General features: G+C 40.0%; 1 protein-coding gene across 1 annotated transcript in view; it reads left to right on the plus strand.

Moving 5' to 3' along the window:
• arap2 (ArfGAP with RhoGAP domain, ankyrin repeat and PH domain 2) overlaps positions 1–15,539 on the plus strand; it is a 332,431-nt gene that overhangs the window by 203,594 nt on the left and 113,298 nt on the right. The gene's annotated exons all lie outside the window — the stretch shown is intronic.

Raw genomic sequence — 15,539 nt, forward strand, 5'->3', positions numbered from 1 at the left:
CTTCATGGTAGACAGCGGATCACTGACTCTGAAGCTACAGTTTTTTTTAATGTTTGTATTAAAACAATTTTACTTGGCAGCTGGCAGTCTAATAGAGGTGAGGGGGAGATGTATCTTACTGCTAACTCCCAGCTGTGAACTCTGCACCCCCACCCTAACTTGGTTTCTTAATGGCGGGCATCTTAGGATTAGCTCTCAGGCTAGCTTGAAATCATGGCACTGCTAATTGCAATGGAGTCACTCCAGGATGTTCCCAGGAATTGATGTTACTGGAGTGACCTGGCAGGAAAGGAAACCCGACTTGAATGTCTCCATGGCGCTGATTCAATAGACCTATTATCTGTATAAAAAATAAATCAAAGAATTATCCTTTCACTTAAAGACAACCTACAGACTATGAAGAAAGATCTAGCATATGTTTCAAGCTTTCATTCTTAAGAGTAGAATTAGTAATTTGTCCACTGAGTGGATATGCGCAATTATTTGTGAGTAATATTTTTTACGGTTCTCGTCTAGTCTTAAGCAAAAATGCTGAAAGGTGTTATGTTCCAAAGTATAAAGCTTCATTAAGAAGTTATAATAAGTAACAAAGATGTTAAAATACAAGAGTACAACTAAACATAATACAAGATGGATACGTCCTGACAAAGTTTATCACTGTCCGAGGGCTCAAAGTGCACTTTCAAAGGTCTTGATGAGTTGAGCGGTCCAGCCTTGCTCCGAGAACCTTCTAATCAATACGAAGAGATACCCAACTTTATATATATTTTAGAGACAATCAACTCTGTATGGGCCTCCCATCAATCATTCTCTCTTTCTCACTTTGCCATCGGTCCTACTCTCTTATACATACAACATCTGACTTTACCATCTCCCTCGTGATAAGTTGCCTCCGAGATGTCAAGAACTCTTATCTTTACCCAAAACATAATAAAGCTAGAGACAGCTCCCCTTTCCTAACTTATAAACAAGAGATAGGGGTGACTCTAGATGTTAATCAATTAGAGGCCCTCTTTTGCACAAGGTCATAAAAAGCTTGTTTTGGATAAACAGAAAGCTTTTGTTCACAGGGAAAATTAACATAATGCTTTTCCTTAACAAGGTTTACAATATTATAGAAAGCTTGTATAATGCTTTTCTTAAAATTTAAAACAGCATTTGATTGTGTTCCTACTGAGAACTGAAATCATCCAACAGTAACTAGAACTTACAGGCAGCCACCTCCCTTAATGTACTGGAGGAAAGTTGTGCATGTCTGAAACGGATTTAAGAGTTTTCTTTAATTCAGGTAAAACCCTTTTCATCATGATATCACACATTTAAAATTAACTTGTAACACTCTACTGAGCCAATCATGCCGTGCAGTGGCTGTTATGGGGCCATATAAATACCTGCGGATGTGTCCTCTGTGTATATAAAAACTGTTGATTTATAAAACCTTTATGATCCTAAGGAGAACATTTTGTGTGGATTTTGAATGTTATTGTTAGAATGCTTACATAGAATTAGCTTAATTACCTAAGGACTCCTGGGACTGAGACTCAAGTCTGTCTAGTGCCTAGCTGTGTAGCCATCATAAATGTATAGCATTGCTATAATTTCAGTATAAAGAGTCCATTCTTTTCAGCAAGTAAATTTCCCTCCTGTGTTTCTAAAGGTTTAAGTTGAACTGAGGGTATCTGGAAAATAATGCTTCCTAGTCCTATCCACAAGGGTTATTAATTACCAAAGGAAAGGATTTCATATCTTTTTGTAGGTGCATTTGGATCTTTGCTTGCTGTTTTATCTTTGTGATCATCATTTCCTCCATTGTACATTATATGGCACTGGCTATGTCATTTCTAATGCATAAAGCTTATATGTAGAGTTTGCAACATTGTTTTTGCACACCAAGCAACTTACCTTATTCTCCACAACCTTAGGTACATATACATATGGAATAAAGAAGGCACAAATTCAGTGAATACTAATAACAAAAAAGTCTGCAATTAGTCTAAACTGAGTGTAAGTACACCAGCTTCGAGGTCACTGATCATTGCAAGAGACAAGTCACTGTGAAATGAATGGATGAATCCAAGACTTCTTAGAGCAATCAATAGATTTAGACCCCTAAAGCCCATTTCACTTAGACTCCTTACAGTTATCAGAAGAGGAGATTTTCATCCGTCAGTCTGGTTTGGAGTTAGGTCCCAGAGGTGAAAAGATAATGTTTGTCAACTGTGTTACTATTCTCCTTTTCATATTTTTTTTTGTTACAACATTTTGCACAAATGGAAGGTTTCACTTGTGATAGAAGATTTGAGAACAGCAACAGAAGAGTGCTGGTCTTCAGCATGAAACAACCCATCATTCAGCATTAATTGACAGCCTCCCACAAAGGGGCCACAAGGATGGCTAGTGTAGGAAGTGGAAACATCATGTAGAATGCACAGGTGATTGCGCAAATGATTGATTTTATTGAAATCAGAAGATAAAGTTTGATGAAAATTGACCACGAAGTTGCTTTTAAGTTTAAGTGAGAGTAGGTGGAGAAATTATTCTGTTACAAACTCCTAACGAATCTCTTGCAAGATGCCAAATGAAATTGAACTTTCAGTGATATCTTATATATGATGAAAACCTGATACTCTTGGAAGAGAGGTAATTAAATAGGCATAGCATGTTTCACTTGAGCATTTAAGATAGCCGCAATGTGGGGAAAGAATCCAATTTGAATGGAAACTAATTGAATTTCACATACCTGAGGAAAACAAAGAAACTCTGGTTATTCTGTATCTATTTTGCTACGTCCAACTTTTTAGATAACGTTGTTTGGCAGTAGGATAGTAAGATAATATCGAATGCAGTTGTGAAATGCTAACAAAGCAAACTTTAGCCCTTGTTGTGCATTACTCACAGCCTGTCCACTATTGACCCAGCAGAAACATAGGGTAGATTTTTGTCTTCACTGGGCGATAATGTGGCAGAGCAGATTGCCCGACTTTTATGAAACCCACCCGAACTTCATCGGGTGGTCGATCTGCTCTGTCAGATTACCGCCCAGGCAGTTCAGATGAAAATCTAGCCCAATAACTCCTCACCACGTTATATCATGACCTTTGACATTATGCATATTAATTATTGTCATTGATGGAGAAACCATAGAAAACATACTGTCCCGTGCTCCAAAACAGCTTTTGTGCAACTCCAGGAGATGGTGTGATATTGAAGGTATACTAATGCATTCAAATCTTAACAAAACAACTGGCGGTCTGTTATTTTTAAAATCCAATCAATATTTGAGGGATTGATTCTCCATTAAAAAAACCTATGATATCTCACAAGACGGTACCTTCCATTTGTAAGCAGTGTTTGCACGTAATAGAGTCATGTGTGTGTGAGGTCGTTACATCCTCTTTTGTGCATGTCAGATTGATTTTTGAATTACAAATTTGAGAATCGGCATTACAGTGAAGGCCACCTGGGAAGATTTCAAACTATAGAAGATGAATCAATTTTACTTTTAAATGCAGCAGCACTTGCCTTTCTCTGACAAGGGTCATGGTATTACTGTGAGGTAGCCTGAAGCCCCTTTAAATGAATCCCACTGCCTCCTCATAGTTCTGCCTATCTTTGTCTACACCAAGTTACTCTCTTGAGTTTGTGTCCCATTTGTCTCGTGCTGCCGTACTGTGATACAAGATATGTTCTTACTTGTCATGGTCTTTTTTGGCCATAGTGATTTTTTTCCTTTTGAAAATGATTAGTTGCGGTTTCTTTCTCTGTTGAATTGTTTTTTTTCAAAATGTATATCCATTTCACCAATGTAGCCTTGCCTTGTAGATTATAAAAACTGCAAAGGAATGAATTGTACATCAGATTTTGTAATTATTAATATTATTATTGGCAATATACTGCTGGTAATTTTTAAAGAAATTACCTTCTTAAAAGTGCTCAGTGCCATTAAAGGAAACTCCTGACCTTGTTCATTACCAGTGCACAGGATTATTAATTATTCCTCTGTTCCTAATTCTCAGAGAGGAGATTATGGAAATCTCCAAACTTTCCATGTACCCTTTGTCCACTGGAATGCATCAAGGTAATATGCTTCTGATTATAAATGTCAGTGCCCTTGAGCTTGTTGAAGTCAGCACTATCCTTAGGCCACAATACTGCTCAGTAAGTACAAATGAGAACCCTGGAAACTTAGGTATCTTTGTAATCGAATAGTGTATCAATTATTGAAAGCTTTGATGAAATATTCAGATACATTTAATCATTGTGTAAATTGCACCAGTTCTTGGCTAAATGTACATTCAGCAGTTCGCACAGCAGCATGTTGGCGTTAGTCCCAGATCATTCAGAATCCTTTTTTTTAGCCACTAAATTTTCATGTACTTCAGTTATCACTGCAATGTTAATGATACTTTGTCGAACTACACCTAATAGAACATATTATATAGGAATTAAGTGCTAAACTAATGCTATATGATGTGATATAAAATAATTGTAAAATTTTCTTCTGATGTAAAATTTGCACCTGAACAAGAATATTTACATATTTAGTACTCCCCTGAAAGAGATGGAAGTCTGGTGGTTATTTTGTCAAACAGAGCAAATTCTGGCAGCATTTTGGGGCAGGACATTAGTGCCTGTGTTGTGGACTCAGATATTGTGTGTGTGTGTATATATATATATATATATATATATATATATCTCTATCTATCTATCTATCTATCTATCTATCTATCTATCTAGACCTGTGGCAGTTGAATGTCAGATGAAGTATAATGTTGAGAAATAGGTGCTTAGGGAAGAAGAACAAGGAGGGGGAATATACATTTAATGGTAAAACTTTAAAAGAAGCAGGGAGACTTATGGATTCTGTTATACAAATCTTTTTATTTAAAGTGAGAGGATAACTTGAAAAACTGTTTTTTAACAAATGACAGCCTCCCAGGTTTTATAAGTAGGGGTGTCGAGTACAAAAACAGAGATAAATCATTAGTAAGAATAATGGCCTAGAAATTCGATGGCGCCAAGCCCATTTTTCAGGTGCCTAAGCATCCAATTTGACAGGAGGGGTGCGTGTGCTTATTATGCGTCTGAAGTACTTTACCCGCTTTATTGGTAAAGGCAGAAAAAGAGACGTCCAGGGCCCGTGCCTGAAACAGACATTAGGCCCTTTGCATATCCAAATAGGGAGTCTAATGCCTGTTTGAGGCTCCCTTTAAAGGACTGCTAGAGGCTACCACCAAAAAAGTGTTTTTTAAAAAAAATACTTAAATGAATGTAGAACTGGTTCCAATGTAGTGCTGAAAACCATTGTTGGCTCCCGCTCAGCCCCCTCCTGATCAACCCACTCCATCCAGGTCGCTTACCCTCATCTCCTGGTTGCTCCTCTCCCTCCCAATTGCTACCCCCTTCTCCCAGGATCTACCTGAGTGCAACTGTGACAACACTTCAGCCCGAAATGGATATCCACTTCGACAGCGAGCTGCCCGGGGAAGCCCACCTCACTTAATGTAATTGTGAGGTGGGCCTCGGGCCTACCCGATCCAGTGCAGGAATCGTTCCCTATGGTGAGTTTGCGCCGGCTTGAAACAATTTCTCGGCCATTGTGTCCAGTTTTAGGCAACCGAGTTTAAGAAGGATGTTGAGGCCTTGGAGAGGGTACAGAAGAGATTCAAGATGATGATACCAGGGATGAGAAGCTTCAGTTATGTCGGGATACTAGACAAACTGGTTCTCTTTTTATTACAACAGGGAATGTTAAAAGGAGAACTGATGGAGGTGTTTAAAGGGTTTCATAAGGTCAATTGAGGAAAAACTATTTCCACTAGTCACTGAGTTGGTAGAGGGCATAAATTTAAGGTCAGCACCAAAAGCATGAAGGAATGGATTAGGAGAAATACTTTTTATGTAGATAGTTGTTAGGATATGGAATGCCCTACCAGAAACAATGGAAGAAGCAAAATCCATAATAGCTTTTAAAAGGGAGGTGGATAAACATTTGAAAAAGAAAAATCTAAAAAGGCATGAGTAAACGACAGTGGAATGGGACTGAGTGGCAAGCTCTTTCAGAGCCACATGTCCAATGGGCCGAATGGCCTCTTTAGGTGCAGTAAAATTTATCTCAATTTATTCTGTGCAAGTTTTGTTGCAAGCTGAGTCATCTTGGTGCTGAAAGGAAGCAAGATGCATCAGAGGGAGGAAGTGAAAGTCGAAGATTGAGTTGCCTCCCTCATGCACTTCCTTAGAAGATGTTTCTAAAAAGTTTTTTAAAAAGCCCTGAGAAAATGTTATTTAACAATCTGCCTGATTGTGAAAGGTGAGGAGGTATGGTAGTGGCAGTAATCTAAAACTGAGGGAAAAAAATGTTTTTTCATGCTCATTATTTTACTTGAGTAAGGAATTATTTATACTGCACAAACCTTATTGATGTAAATCCTAGGTAAAGCAGTAGTTCTCATCGTCTATCTGAGATTTAAGCTCCTTTTTATAGTTACATTAGGAAAAAGAGGGTGGTCAGGAGCAGTGTTGGCCCCTTAAAAACTGAAAGTGGGGATATCATCATTGACTATGGGGAAATGGCGGACGTGTTGAACGATTACTTTGATTCAATATTTACAGTAGAAAAAGAGGCTAGCATGCCGGAAATCACAAGAAAACTAATATTGAATCGGGGACAGGGACTCGATAAAATTAATATAAGTAAAGCAACAGTAATGAAGAAAATAATAGCACTAAAGAGTGACAAATCCCCAGGACCAGATGGTTTCCATCCCAGGGTTTTAAAGGAAGTAGGTGGTGAGCAGATTGCAGATCTTTCAAAGTTCTCTAGATTCAAGAACTGTCCCTCTGGATTGGAAAATTGCACATGTCACTCCTCTTTTTAAGAAAGGAGAGAGAGGGAAACCAGGGAATTATAGACCAGTTAGCCTAACATCTGTTGTGGGGAAAATGCTGGAGTCTATAATTAAGGATAGGGTGAGTTAACACCTCGAGAATTTTCAGTTAATCAGAGAGAGCCAGCATGGATTTGTGAAAGGTAGGTCGTGCCTGACAAACCTGATTGAATTTTTTGAAGAGGTGACTAAAGTAGTGGACAGGGGAATGTCAAAGGATGTTATTTATATGGACTTCCAGAAGGCATTTGATAAGATCCCACGTAAGAGACTGTTAGCTAAGATAGAAGCCCATGGAATCGAGGGAAAAGTATGGACTTGGTTAGGAAATTGGCTAAGCGAAAGGCGACAGGAAGTAGGGATAATGGATAGGTACCCACATTGGCAGGATGTGACTAGTGGAGTCCCGTAGGGGTTTGTCTTGGGGCCTCAATTATTCCCAATATTTATTAACGACTTAAATGAAGGCATAGAAAGTCTCATATCTAAGTTTGCCAATGACACAAAGATTGGTGGCATTATAAGCAGTGTAGATGGAAACATAAAATTACAAAGGGATATTGATAGATTAGGTAAATGGGCAAAACTGTGGCAAATGGAATTCAATGCAGACAAATGTGAGGTCATCCACTTTGGATCAAAAAAGGATAGAACAGGGTACTTTCTAAATGGTAAAAAGTTAAAAACAGTGGATGTCCAAAGGGACTTAGGGGTTCAGGTACATAGATCATTGAAGTGTCATGAACAGGTGCAGAAAATAATTAATAAGGCTAATGGAATGCTGGCCTTTACATCTAGAGTACAAGGGGGCAGAAGTTATGCTGCAGCTATACAAAACCCTGGTTAGACCGCACCTGGAGTACTGTGAGCAGTTCTGGGCACCGCACCTTCGGAAGGACTTATTGGCTTTGGAGGGAGGGAGTGCAGCGTAGGTTTACTAGAATGATACCCGGACTTCAAGGGTTAAGTTACGAGGAGAGATTACACAAATTGGGGTTGTATTCTCTAGAGTTTCGAAGGTTAAGGGGTGATCTGATCGAAGTTTATAAGATATTAAGGGGAACTGATAGGGTGGATAGAGAGAAACTATTTCCGCTGGTTGGGGATTCTAGGAGTAGGGGGCACAGTCTAAAAATTAGAGCCAGACCTTTCAGGAGCGAGATTAGAAAACATTTCTACACACAAAGGGTTGTAGAAGTTTGGAACTCTCTTCCGCAAACGGCAATTGATACTAGCTCAATTGCTAAATTTAAATCTGAGATAGATAGCTTTTTGGCAATCAAAGGTATTAAGGGATATGGGCCAAAGGCAGGTATATGGAGTTAGATCACAGATCAGCCATGATCTTATCAAATGGCGGAGCAGCCACGAGGGGCTGAATGGCCTACTCCTGTTCCTATGTTCCTAAAAGGAACTCTCTTGCCAACTGGGAGAGATATGCAATGATATAGTTTTATAATGGCGAGTTACCACTGTTTTTAACATCAGTTTGATGTGAAGGAGGAATATTCGGGTTGAAAACTTCTATCCATATATTTAATTATTTACAGAAGACATTTCTCTGATATAACTACAGTTTCTGGTACTTAGCAGCTTTTTCTCCTTGGACACTGACAACTTATTACAGTGGTTAAAAAAAATTCTGCATAAATACTATCGAATACCCTTTTAACATGTTTACCTTTCAGCAAGTAAGTGAAATATGAAAAGGTTATTATAAAATGAGGAGTGCACTAGCATAGCAGAGATTAATTAGCATTTCCCAGCCCTGCTTATTAGCAAAATCAATGGTAGTTCAGTTAATCAGGAGGAATAACTCACTGAATATTGTTGATTTTTGCATTAATCCTATGAGCGTGTGGTATCTTTTCAAAAATTATGCTTTTACAGTATGAGGCGAGAGTTTCTAATACTGAATATTGTATTATTAAATGTTTAGAACCACATACTAGTTGTTAATTCACTGGGGCAGATTTTTGTCTTTATTGCCAGGGTGGTAATCTGGCATTCCTTTGAAATCAGTGGAATGAAAATCAGGCAGTCCTATAAAGGCAGATGATTTACTCTGTCAGATTACTGTCCAGGTGATCAAGACAAAAATCTACCCCACTGTATTCTTTTAATAGTATCAACAATAACTTAGGGAGTGCCTTAGTGTCTCAAGAGTTTGAGAACATGACTTGACACTGGAAACCTGACTCTTTGAGATCCCTCTAAACTCCTTTTGCCTTTGATGCTCGAGCTTCATTCATTCTCAGATGGACTGATGGATGCTGATCTGTGTGAGAGTGCATCAAAATGGGTAGCAAAAAACCTTAACCAATTTGCCTACTTTAAATCACGCTTCCCATCAAACAATCGTGGTGCAGTATTATAAGCAGGCAAAGAGAACTTAGCTGAATAGACTGTACGGCCCAAATCCATATCAAATATTTGTAGGAAGCACAGTATCAGTAGCGGGGGTTGGAAAATAAGGAGGATTGGAAGACTTGAGATAAACGGGTTAGGAAATGAGCAGACATGTAGCAGATGCAATTTAATGCAGAGAAATGTGAAGTGATGCATTCTGGGAGGCAAAGCAAGGAATGGGAATTATACATTCAATGGGGAGATACTGATTGGTGTAGATGAAGAGAAACATCTTTTGGTTCAAGTACACCATTCCTTGAAAGTAAGCAAGGAGGCAGATAAAGCCATAAAAAAAAAGTATTTTAGGTTTTAATGGGAACATAGATACAAAAGCAAAGTGGTAATGATAAATTTGTACAATTTGTATTGCTAAAGGGAATTGAAAAATTGTGGTCAAATTCTCTGCTATTTCCTCTTGACTTCCTTCAGCAGCCTACTGTGTTTGCCGTCAGGGTAATGTAGTGACTTCAATCAATAGGACAGCCTGCGTTATTCAACTTAGATTTGTTTTCAGTGGTAGTAGCACAAAAATGTTCCGCAGAGTATTTGATTATCAAGTATCGCTTTGCTCAGCTTGTAGAACTGTCATCTCCGAGTCAGAAGGTTGTTGGGTTCCAGCCATACTCCAAGACTTCAGCACATAATCTATGGCATGACTGAATAAATGCTACATTGTTGGAGGTGTTGTCTTTCAAGTGGATATAAAAGATCCCATGGCATGTTTCAAAGAAGAGCTTGGAGTTCTTCCAGTCTTCCAGCCAATATTCTTCCCTCAGTCAACACCACGAAAAACAGATTACATGGGTCATTAATCTCATTTGCTTTTTTGGAATTGTGTGCACAAATTGGCTGCTATGTTTATCCACATAACAGTGACCACACTGCAGAAAGTGATTCATTAGTTGTGAAGTGCTTTGGGAGATGTGATAAGAAACTATTCATCCTTCCTTCCTATCCATGCGTGCACTTATTCTTGAAACTTTCAGTACTATTTGTCAGTATTTATCTAGCTCCCTTGAACATGAGTTCATTGACCGTCATTCGAATAAGGGTCTGTTGTGCATGTTATCTACTTTGGGGTGAATAAGTTTCTTCTAATTTTTGCTCTCGTTTTTGATTCAAATAATTTTGGGCCTCATGTCTCGCCTTCCTTGTCTTTTCTCCAATGAGAATAAATTCAATTCCATAAGTCACTTCCAAATTTAGAGACCTAACTCCCAAATTATTTTTGATGCTCTTGTCTTGGCTTTCTCAAATGCATCAATCAGGGTGCCCAGTTTTGCATACAGTGTTCCAATCATTGGCTTTAATTATATAGAGATAAAATAATCTTGTTTCAAGGTTATAATCAAATGTTCTCTGAGTGCATCCTGGTACTCAATGAACCTTGTTTATTACAGCTTCATATTGATTCAGAATTTTTACTGAATGATCAATACTGCACCAAATCCTTTTTCTTTTCCTTGCTTAATGGATGCTTAATTATTTTCATTTTTGAATACTGAATCATAAACAGAAAATGCTGGAAAGGCACAGCAGGTCAGTCAGCCTCAGCCAGAGTGTCCATTGACAACACCGTGTCAGCCAATGAGTTGGAGGCGGGGTGGAACTTGCAGCAAATAATGTATTTAACAGCAAACAGTCTACAGAGTCTATTTAAAAAGAGTCTCTGCACTAGAAGTAACAGAGCTCATGCCATGGCAGTATCTTCTCCCAAAGTAAAATGCAGTGAGTGGAGGAGAGTTGCATACAAATCGTGTGTGTTAAATCAATCCCAGTCACTTATTGCAGTGTCATCTCCATGCATGATTGACGGGGGCATTACCCAATCATCTCTATTCTGGCTGGGAATAGTGGTGTCACTGTGCAGCCAGCATCGGCAGAGAGAAAGGAAGGGTTAACCCCTTATCGGAACTGAAAACTGAAAGCGAAGTGAGCTTCTTGATAAGAAAGGGTTGGGGGGGAAAAATGAGGAGGGGGAAAGCAACAAATACTCCAATCACAGAGAGGAACTTAATGGATTGAATGATCTGTGAATTGCTCAATTAAAACAAAATGTGAAAGATCGCCTCTGAGGCAATGTAAAGAAATTGAACATCTAAATAGCTAAGACAGTCTAAAGACATGGAAGAAGCCCACACAAGGAAAAAGGCAAGAAGAGGGGGGGAAATGCAGATGCAAGAGGTTTGACATAAAAACAAAATGCTGGGAAAGGAGAGTTCCAAATATGAAAAAACAGGCCAACACCATGGGTGCTGAATCCACCTCCCTTCTCCCGGCAGAACACTTCGGTCCCAAGTTCCGCAGGGCTATTTAAAGCAGTGTTGCATCACTGCACTTGCAGATCGTCTATATTGCTGACCCCACCATCACTTACCAGGTCAGCTCATTTAAATCATAGAATCATAGAAGTTACAACATGGAAACAGGCCCTTCGGCCCAACATGTCCATGTCGCCCAGTTTATACCACTAAGCTAGTCCCAATTTCCTGCACTTGGCCCATATCCCTCTATACCCATCTTACCCATGTAACTGTCCAAATGCTTTTTAAAAGACAAAATTGTACCCGCCTCTACTACTGCCTCTGGCAGCTCGTTCCAGACACTCACCACCCTTTGAGTGAAAAAATTGCCCCTCTGAACCCTTTTGTATCTCTCCCCTCTCACCTTAAATCTATGCCCCCTCGTTATAGACTCCCCTACCTTTGGGAAAAGATTTTGACTACTTACCTTATCTATGCCCCTCATTATTTTATAGACTTCTATAAGATCACCCCTAAACCTCCTACTCTCCAGGGAAAAAAGTCCCAGTCTGTCTAACCTCCCTATAAGTCAAACCATCAAGTCCCGGTAGCATCCTAGTAAATCTTTTCTGCACTCTTTCTAGTTTAATAATATCCTTTCTATAATAGGGTGACCAGAACTGTACACAGTACTCCAAGTGTGGCCTCACCAATGCCCTGTACAACTTCAACAAGACATCCCAACTCCTGCATTCAATGTTCTGACCAATGAAACCAAGCATGCCGAATGCCTTCTTCACCACCCTATCCACCTGTGACTCCACTTTCAAGGAGCTATGAACCTGTACTGCTAGATCTCTTTGTTCTATAACTCTCCCCAACGCCCTACCATTAACGGAGTAGGTCCTGGCCCGATTCGATCTACCAAAATGCATCATCTCACATTTATCTAAATTAAACTCCATCTGCCATTCATCGGCCCACTGGCCCAATTTATCAAGATCCCGTTGCAATCCTAGATAACCTTCTTCACTGTCCACAATGCCACCAATCTTGGTGTCATCTGCAAACTTACTATCCATGCCTCCTAAAATGTCCATTGGCAGTTCAGTATAGAGAATCATAGAAAGCTTACAGCACGGAAAGAGGCCATTTGGCCCATCGACTCCGCACCGGCTCTATGCAAGAGCAATCCAGCTAGTCCCACTTCCCGGCCCTTTCCCCGTAGCCTTGCAAATTTTTTCCTTTCAAGTACTCATCCAGTTCCCTTTTCAAGGCATGATTGAATCTGCCTCCACCATCCCCTCGGGCAGTACAATCCACATACTAACCACTCGCTGTGTAAAAAAGTTTTTCCTCATGTCACCTTTGGTTCTTTTGCCAATCACCTTAAATCCATGTCCTCTGGTCCTTGACCCTTCTGCCAATGGGAACAGTTTCTCTCTATCTACTCTGTGTAGACCCTTCATTATTTTGAATACCTCTATCAAATCTCCTCGCAACCTTCTCTGTTCCAAGGAGAACAACCCCAGCTTCTCCAGTCTATCCACGTAACTAAAATCCCTCAACACTGGAATCATTCTAGTAAATCTCTTCTGCACTCTTTCTAAGGCCTTCACATCTTTCTTGAAGTGCAGTGCCCAGAACTGGACACAATATTCCAGTTGTGGCCGAATCAGTGTTTTTATAAAGGTTCATCATGACTTCCATACTTTTGTACTCTTTGCCTCTATTTATAAAGCCCAGGATCCCATATGCTTTTTTAACCACTTTCTCAACCTTCCCTGCCACCTTCAATGATTTGTGCACACATACCCCCAGATCTCTCTGTTCCTGTACCCCTTTTAGAATTGTGCCCTCTAGTTTATATTGCCTTTCCTCGTTCTTCCTACCAACATGTATCATTTTGCATTTTTCTGCTTTAATTTCATCTGCCACGTGTCCGTCCATGCCACCAGCCTGTCTATAACCTCTTGAAGTTTATTACTATCCTCCTCACTGTTCACTACCCTTCCAAGTTTTGTGTCATCTGCACATTTGGAAATTGTGCTCTGTCCACCCAAGTCCAAGTCATTAATATATAGCAAAAAAAGCAATGGTCCCAGCACTGCCCCCTGAGGAACACCACTGTACACCTCCCTCCAGTCCAAAAAACAACCATTCACCACTACTCTCTGTTTCCTATCCCTTAGCCAGTTCTGTATCCATGTTGCTACTGCCCCCTTTATTCCATTAGCCGCAATCTTGATGATAAGCCTACCGTGCGGCCCTTTATCAAATGCCTTTTGAAAATCCATATACACCACATCAACTGCATTACCCTCATCTACCCTCTCTGTTACCTCATCAAAAACTCTATCAGGTTAGTTAAGTACGATTTGCTTTTAACAAATCCGTGCTGGCTTTCCCTAATCAATCCACCCTCATCCAAGTGACTGTTAATTCTGTCCTGGATTATCGTTTCTAAAAGTTTCCCCATCACTGAGGTTAAACTGACTGGCCTATAGTTACTGGGTTTATCCTTACAACCTTTTTTGAACAAGGGTGTAACATTTGCAATTCTCCAATCCTCTGGCACCACCCCCGTATCTATGGATGTTTGGAAAATTATGGCCAGTACCTCTGCAATTTCCATCCTTACTTCCCTTAGCAGCCTAGGATGCATCCCATCCGGACCGGGTGACTTATCTACTTTAAGTACAGATAGCCTTTCAACTACCTCTTCTTTATCAATTTTTAGCCCATCCAGTATCTCAACTATATCTTCCTTTACTGAGACTGTGGCAGCATCTACTTCCTTGGTAAAGTCAGATGCAAAGTACTCATTTAGTACCTCATCCATCCCCTCCTCCATGAGTAGATCTCCTTCATGGTCCCTGATCGACCCCACCCCTCCTCTTACTACCCGTTTACTGTTTACATGCCTGTAGAAGACTTTTGGATTCCCTTTTATGTTGGCCGCCAGTCTATTCTCATACTCTCATACTCTCTCTTTGCCCCTCTTATTTCCTTTTTCACTTACCCTCTGAACTTTCTATATTCTGCCTGGTTCTCACTTGTGTTATCAACCTGATATCTGTCATACGCCCCTTTTTTCAGTTTCATCTTACTCACTACCTCCTTTGTCATCCAAGGAGCTCTGGCTTTAGTTGCCCTACCTTTCTGCCTCATGGGAATGCACCTAGACTGTACCTGAACCATCTCTTCTTTAAAGGCTGCCCACTGTTGAATTACAATTTTGCCTGCCAATCTGTTCTCATCCCATTGAAATTGGCCCTCCTCCAATTGAGTATTTTTACTTTAGAGTGGTCCGTGTCCTTTTTCACAGCTATTCTAAACCTTATACTACTATGATCGCTGACCCCTAAATTCTCTCCCACTGACACTTGGCCCACTTCATTCCCGAGAACCAAGCCCAGAAATGCCTCCTTCCTCATTGGGCCGAAAACATACTGGCTAAGAAAGTTATCCTGGGCACATTTCAAAAAATCCTTGCCCTCTTTGCCCCTTATATTATTATTATCCCAGCCTATATTAGTGTAGTTGAAATCCCCCGTTATCACTACTCTATGGCTTTTGCACCTCTCTGTTATTTTCCTGCAAATTTGCTCCTCTATCTTCTTTCACTAGTTGGTGGCCTATAGAATACATCCAGTAGTGTAATGGCACCTCTTTTATTTCTTAACTCTAACCAAATAGATTCTGTCCTTGACCCCTCGAGGACATCCTCTCTCTCCAGAACTGCAATATTCTCCTTAATCAATACTACCACCGCCTTCCTTTTCTTTCCTCCCCTATCTTTCCTGAACACCTTGTATCCAGGAATATTTAGTACCCAATCCTGCCCTTTTTTGAGCCAGGTCTCTGTTATCGCCACGACATCGTATTCCTGTGTGGCTATTTGCTGCTGCAGCTCTCCAACCTTGTTTACCACACTACATGCGTTTACACACATGCATGGCAAACCAGTCTTAGACTTTCTTGTACTTTTTAAAAAATT

The sequence above is a fragment of the Heptranchias perlo genome, chromosome 1 (assembly GCF_035084215.1).
Source record: "Heptranchias perlo isolate sHepPer1 chromosome 1, sHepPer1.hap1, whole genome shotgun sequence".
In the NCBI taxonomy this organism is placed as follows: domain Eukaryota; kingdom Metazoa; phylum Chordata; class Chondrichthyes; order Hexanchiformes; family Hexanchidae; genus Heptranchias; species Heptranchias perlo.